At 37.3% G+C, this 6,814-nt stretch overlaps 1 long non-coding RNA gene across 1 annotated transcript; it reads right to left on the minus strand.

Moving 5' to 3' along the window:
- Window positions 1–409: 409 nt before the first annotated feature.
- On the minus strand, window positions 410–6,430 carry LOC124981863 (uncharacterized). The gene is made up of 3 exons (XR_007108111.1): window positions 6,291–6,430; window positions 5,076–5,446; window positions 410–1,286 (listed from the first exon to the last, which is right to left on the minus strand). It is a non-coding gene; the product is annotated as an uncharacterized LOC124981863 (long non-coding RNA).
- Between the last annotated feature and the right edge of the window lie 384 nt (window positions 6,431–6,814).

Below are 6,814 nucleotides of genomic sequence, written 5' to 3' on the forward strand. Positions count from 1 at the left end.
CTGTTCCTACTTCTTGCAGTTCATAAAATCTACCACACTCTTTCTGCCTTCTGACCTTTGCATATTTTAGCCCTTCCATCTGGAATATTTTTTCTCTCCTCTGTTTCCTTATTTTGGCACACACACACACTTTAATACTCTGTTTAGCTAATCTACTCTGACATCTTCCCTAATCTGCAAAGGGACCAGGTAACTATGAGGGATAAGTTGGGTGCACATCAAAAATTACCCCATAGAAATTTGTGCTCACATCATTCTGTCTTAGTGTATATCATGTTTTCTGTCTGTTTAATGAGATGTCTCCCCAATTATAAAAAGCAGGGAGTCAGTCTTATACACACTTGAATCTTCAATTCATGATTACACAGTAGGTGCTGAATAACAGTACAATGAATGAAAAATTGAGCAGTAAGCTTGGTATTCCTAAAATGAAGCCTATAGATTAGACAGCCCCCGTTAGGATGATGTTTTAATCTACCAAACTGAGCACTCATGAAAGGTGGATGATTAATAGAAGATTCTCTTGTCATTAATTCTGCAAATGGAAATCTGCATGAGGATAATTGCTTAAAACATTTCCTTTTGGCTAAACATTAAGAATCAACCCATATCTGATTTATTGTTGAGCAGGGAAATACAACACATTGAAGAAGGGTTGGAGCATTTGATACAGATGGGGAGAGTCATCAGCCATTATATTTGTCCCAAAGGACTGCTCATTTGAAGGTTGATTAACAAGCAGCAATAAGTTGGTCTAATCACCTTTCAAGCTTTGTCAGATGTCCAACTATCCTCCCCAGATGACACCTTTGTCATCTCCCAACAGTGACAAATATCTACACCTGAGTATCCACAATTAGGTTCATTCCTCATCTACTAAAAGATCAACCAATAGGCTGACTAAAGACCCAGTCATGAAAGTGGACCTGGTCATAATGTATTTCCATGGCTAACATCAGATGTCCCTCTTCACCCAGATATGAACACTTTGACAAAGCAGTTCTTCCAGCTCCAGCGTCTAGGAGTCCATTCTCATTCTTACTGCTTACATTTTTCCTCATATACGTGTTGCTATTGCTTTCAATGATTAAACTTCATGCACTTTAAATAAGAAGCCAAGTTCAGCAAATGTCAGAAAATTCTTGGTACTGAGTAAAATGAAGATGATTGATGACCATGAGTTCCCAGACACCATTCCTGCTGCTGATAACAAGTCTCTTCTTCACCTGGGAAAGAAAATTCCTCCAGCTATTTAGGATCTTCCTTTTAAATGCTGAAAATGAAAACTGAAAAATTTTGAAGTGATCAGTATACTAATGCACAAGATTTCATTTTGAGGTATGGTTTACCAATAAAAGAAGAAGTGTTGATAGCACTGTTTTCATTCTCATGTTTAAACACAATGCCTATATAATTTTACCTTATTAGGTTAAATAGCATTATTCAGTAAAAGCAATATATTGAGGTTCACTGCAAGGTAGTCTCACTCTTCCACGATTTGATTAACTAACATTTTTCCAATGGGGGTTTCCCTTAGTAACAGGGTGATAAATGGCCTACATAAAAGTTAGCTTACAGCTAACTTGTGAATCACCAGAGTAACTAAATAATGGTTAATCCTAGTATATGTGTTTTGTGGAATTAAATACTTGCAAAGTAGTAAAAGGTATTGAGTTTTATATCTCAGTTCAACCATTGCAACTCTAGGCTTTTGATTTGGGACAAGTCAATTCATCATTCCTACCTGCCTGCCTGCCTTCATTCACTGAGCTAGGCAGTGAAAATACAAAAATGAGTTAATCACAGTCTCACAAGAAAACTCTGATTGTTTCCTTATCTATAAAGTGAGACTTTCATAGTGAGAATTAAATAAAATAAAGCATGTTAAAGGACTTTGTAAATGGTTAAGAGCCATGCAGATGTTAAATGTTATCAGACTAATTAAAAATATGTCTAGAGTATTTAATGAATCAGAAGATCTCATTAAAATATTTATCTTAACTGTAAATATGTTATTTGGTAATAAGTCAAATATACAGAAAAGTTACACAAAATAGGAATTGTATAAAGTATACCCATGTATATCTTTTGTTCAGCAAATGTCAGATTCATGAATTTATGAAATTTTACCCCACTTTCACTCCATGTTTTTCCTCCTGGGCCATGTAAAGATAAATTACATGCATCATAACCCACTCCTAAATATTTCAGTGTATTTCCTAACAACAGGAGTCTGTGCATATGTAACCATGGTACAATTTTCATCTTTAATGAAATAATACTTTTATCTAATTTGTTATCCATCTTCCAATTTTGTCAACTAGTATCCTTTATAACATTTTTTCCTCTTCCAGGACAGGATTCAGCCTAGATCAAGAATTGTATTTATTTATTCGTCATGTCTATTTAGCTTCCTTTAATCTGGAACACTTCCATGGCCTTTCTTTGTCTTTTAATACACTGACATATTTTAAAAGAATAACAGATCTCTTCTTTAGAAACAGAACATCTTCATTCTTTAATTATCTCACTTTAGAAGGATTGTTTTATTTTCATGAAAGGAAGGTCCTATTCCTACCACTGGGAATCCAAAAGCCATTCCTGCATATAAAACTTGTTATAGTGATAATAGAATATTAATTCTCAGCCCCCTGCCCTTCTGCCTTCTTTCTTCCTCTTGTTCTTCTATTCTGTTGATCCTTAGAAACATCCAACCAACTCTCCATTCCTGTTATCTGATCTAGATGGATTATAGACAGAAGATCATATCTGTTCCCATCATTCCCAAAAGACAGAGGTATCAGAAGAGTTCCTGACTTTGATGCCCTACAAGAGGGCACTGTCATTTTTGGCTTCTTGTTCTAAGTCACCCTACAGCAATCCCCATTCTCCTAATCTCCTTAGGCTCCTTCTACTAAGTGACAAATTCCCATCATAGTTGCCCTTCAGAGTTTTCAGCATGCTACCTTGACCTTAGAACAACCAAATGTTTTAGGTAGGATTTATTTTTATCATTTTTCAATAAGGAAACAGAAGCTCAAACATGTATATTTCCCATAATCTGGTGCTTAAAACTAATAGATTCACGCTCAAACTCAAGGCTCTGATCTCTTGTCCAATACATCTTTATGATAACTTTGTACCTACAGACTCCATTGGCATGGGGTCCAATGTCCAATAACTTGAGGCCAATTCATGCCTTCCGTTTAATAGACAGTAGTAAGGGTATTTTAAAATATTACATTTAGGGCATATGGTTCTGAAACTATTATTCAAAAACACTTGAAATTTGGCAAAAATATAGAAATACATTGGTTGTGATATGTATTCAGTAAATGGGAATATATGGCTCTGAGAAATTTCCTATCAGTATTCATCAAAATTAGTCTGAGATCTCAAGAATAACAACTTTTAAATGAGAACTTTGTATTGTAAGGATACTGATTTTCCAATACAACCCATCATGAAAAACATCAAACAGAGACAGGGAAAGAATTTAGGAGATCTTGGCCCATATCCTTAATAACATTGTAACACATGCTCATTAAAGAAAACTTAGAAATACACATTTTTTAAGTGGAGCAGCACTAATTACCTCATTTTACAAACATGGGAACTGCAAGATAATCTTAAGTGTCTTATATGTGGCTACAGTGATTGTTAGTAACAGCCACAGGATTAGAACTATTAGCCTAAAGAATGCATTTACCTGCGCTCTAAGAGTTAGTTTTATGATGTGTAAGTTCAAAGTTTTTCCAATCCTCTCATATAGAATAAAAATGTATGCTGACCTAAGTTAAATAGAGCCAAGATAGACTTTTAGAAAAATTAAATTTTAATACATTTTAATAAATAACTTTAACAAATTTCAATAATTTTTATGAAAGAAGAAAAATCATATGGGACTTTTTCCCTGAAAAATGCAGGTGAGATGCCTTTAACCTCAGGTAAACAAAGGAGGGTAAGGTGTACCAGAGCTGCTGTTTCTTCAAGAATTTCCTCAAATTGGGAAGTCAGCTGGGGCTTGGGGTATTTGCAATCATTAGATCATTTCGAGTTAATTTATAGTTGAAGGTGAGGGTTGAGGTTCATTTTGCATATGATTGTCCAATTGTTCCAGCATCATTTGCTTGATATTCTGAATAATAAGGTAAGAGATTTACTCCAGAAAAAAATCAAACATCAAAAGTACACATAAGAGACATGTACATTATATAAGCAAACTTTCTTCCTCCTTAGGCAGACTTCCCTAGGAGATAGAATTAATCTTCTAAAAATTCACAGAGGGATAATGAGGAATTTGGGGTTTTTTTTCCTCAAAATATAGTAAAATATAAGGTAAACCCCCACATTATTTTTCATCATAAAAGTTTTCATTAAAAATATTCTTAAATCACAAGTAGGAGTTAAAGAAGATAAATTTCAAGATGCTCAACTGAAGCAATTATTAGAGTTCATCAAAACACACAAAGCCTAAGAATGCACAGTATCAAATCTGCAACTCCTTAATGAGTTGCCAAAAATGCAGTCCAAAACCATTTGCCAGCTCAATGAGTTGAATTGTTCAAAAACCATCCACTTGGTGGCACCGTGGTGCTGCTGCAGGAACGAGCCTGTTGATTTGGGTAAAGGCTCAGTTAGGGACTGATTTCTTCTGTAGGGTTTTATGATTCTTAAGCATGTGGTCAGACCCCTGAATGTGCCAACAACAGACAATTGCCCTAGTCATTTGCAGAGGAATAAAAAGAAAAAGGCATTTATAGGTTGTTCAAGCAAAGGCAAAATGGGCAGGATTTAAGAGGACTTGTGGGGCAGGTTGAACAAGTAGATGGGTGAGAGCCAGCACAGCATGTTTTTATCTATATTTTTAGACACAAATCCTTCTGTAGCCCCTCCTCCCCTTTCTTACTACTTGATTTGAAGAATAAAAATTGACACTAACAACTTCAATACACATGAAAGCTTAAGTTGAGCCACATTTGCTCCTTACTTAATAAATATTTTTGGGGTACATGCTATGCCATCATTATTGAGCACCATAAGTTACATTTGAGAAAGCTAAACATGATTCTTACCCTCAATGTTTTGAAGTCTGTCTGAGAAGGCAAGATGAATACATGAAGTAGAAATTGCTGAACTGTGTGCTGAAGAGAGAGAACTAACTGGAAGCCATAATTAGAAAAGCCTTCGCTGAGCAGGTGGGAATATAGTTGGTCTTAAAGAATGGCTTCATTGTGGCAGGCAGCAGATTTCTGCACAGCTGAGTAGGAACAGTGCAGGAAGGCGCAGGGTTTCCATTGGCAGTCATTCTGGTGGTGTGGCTGAGAAGGGGATGTCAGAGCTTCCTGTTCTGCAGTGGTCAACTTTCCTTAAAAGTTAATGGTTTGAAAAGATAGTTCTGGAAATAGATAAGGCTGCACCTGAGATTAGGGGAGATGGGTTTATGCTGGAGTGTGGGAGATGAGGAAATAAAGCAGAAGTTAACATTAGGACCCACCAGCTGGGAAAAGCATTACTTACCAATTTTTTCTACCCAAAGCAAAATGGAATTGTCTCTCCTTTCAGGGAGATTTACTAATTAAAAAAAAAAAAAAAAAAAAAAAACCAAAAAACAAAAAACAAAACAAAAAAAAAAACTCTACGGGAAATGGATTACTTTTTCTTGATTTAACTCACCTGGCCACACCCAAATTTGGATTACCTGGGATAATCCAGGGATTACAAGATAATCATACCTATTAAACAAGATATGTGCACACACTTAACTTTTAAAATACTTTTATACAGATTCTCTCAAACACAAGAAAAATCATTCTCTCTATGTCTGTCCTCTAGAATTACACTGGCATTCTCTCCTGTCATCTGGAGTCTAAAGAAAAAGGAGTTATTAAGTCAAGAGCATTGGGAAAATTTTTTCTTTTAAAAAATATTGAAAAAAATGAGCTATTGTGTTAAAGTGGGCCAATCACATGACCAAAAGTAAAACAAAACAAAAACTAGCTTAGAATTCTGGTTCTTCCACTTTTGAGTTGTGAGATCAAAGATAAGTTACTCAAATTTTCTAATATCCAATGTCTGCCACTATAAACAAGGGTGCTAAGAACTTCACAGGTCTGCTGTAAGGAATAGATATTGCAATGAAGTGATTTTTTAAGTTTTTACTTATGGCCATAAATGGCATTGCAAATACTGTGTTCTCCAATTTTCCTTGTATGCACAAGTTCTGAAGTCCACGGTAAATAAGGATAAATATATGAGATTATAGAACATAGGTTCAATAGAGAACATACCTGAGTGCAGCGAGCTCCAGCCTGCAAGCGGCTTCAGAGACAAGGACAGGGCAGCCAGGGACTTCCCCAAGTAGCCCGGCCCCCTCCAGCGGTAGGCGCCTTTCAAGGCTAGCTTCTCGGAGCAGACCGCCCAGTGAGAGCCTTTCTACACAGAGCCAGCCACAAGTCCCCGAGCCAACGGAGAGTTTTGACCCGCAAGCAGCCTCTGGGATCAGGGCAGGGCAGCCAGAGACTTCTCCTGGTGGCCCTGCCCCCTCCGGCCGCAGGCTCTTTCCACAGGGTGATCAAAGATGGTGGACTAGAGGGTGATTGCATCTCCAGTTGCTCCAGAACCCAGGATTCAAGAAGGGGAGGCATTGAGAGACTCGGACTAAAATAGAGCCACGGGTGAGTCTCCCCCACCAGGTGAATCTCAGCCTGGGCAGCAGGCCCGGATAGAGGTGGTTTATCAGAGTAGGGCAGGGCAGGTAGAGTCTTCCCCAGGCAGTCCTGCGCACTCCAGCAGTGGGCTCCTCCCACATGGC

This window comes from Sciurus carolinensis, chromosome 4, assembly GCF_902686445.1.
Source record: "Sciurus carolinensis chromosome 4, mSciCar1.2, whole genome shotgun sequence".
NCBI lineage: Eukaryota > Metazoa > Chordata > Mammalia > Rodentia > Sciuridae > Sciurus > Sciurus carolinensis.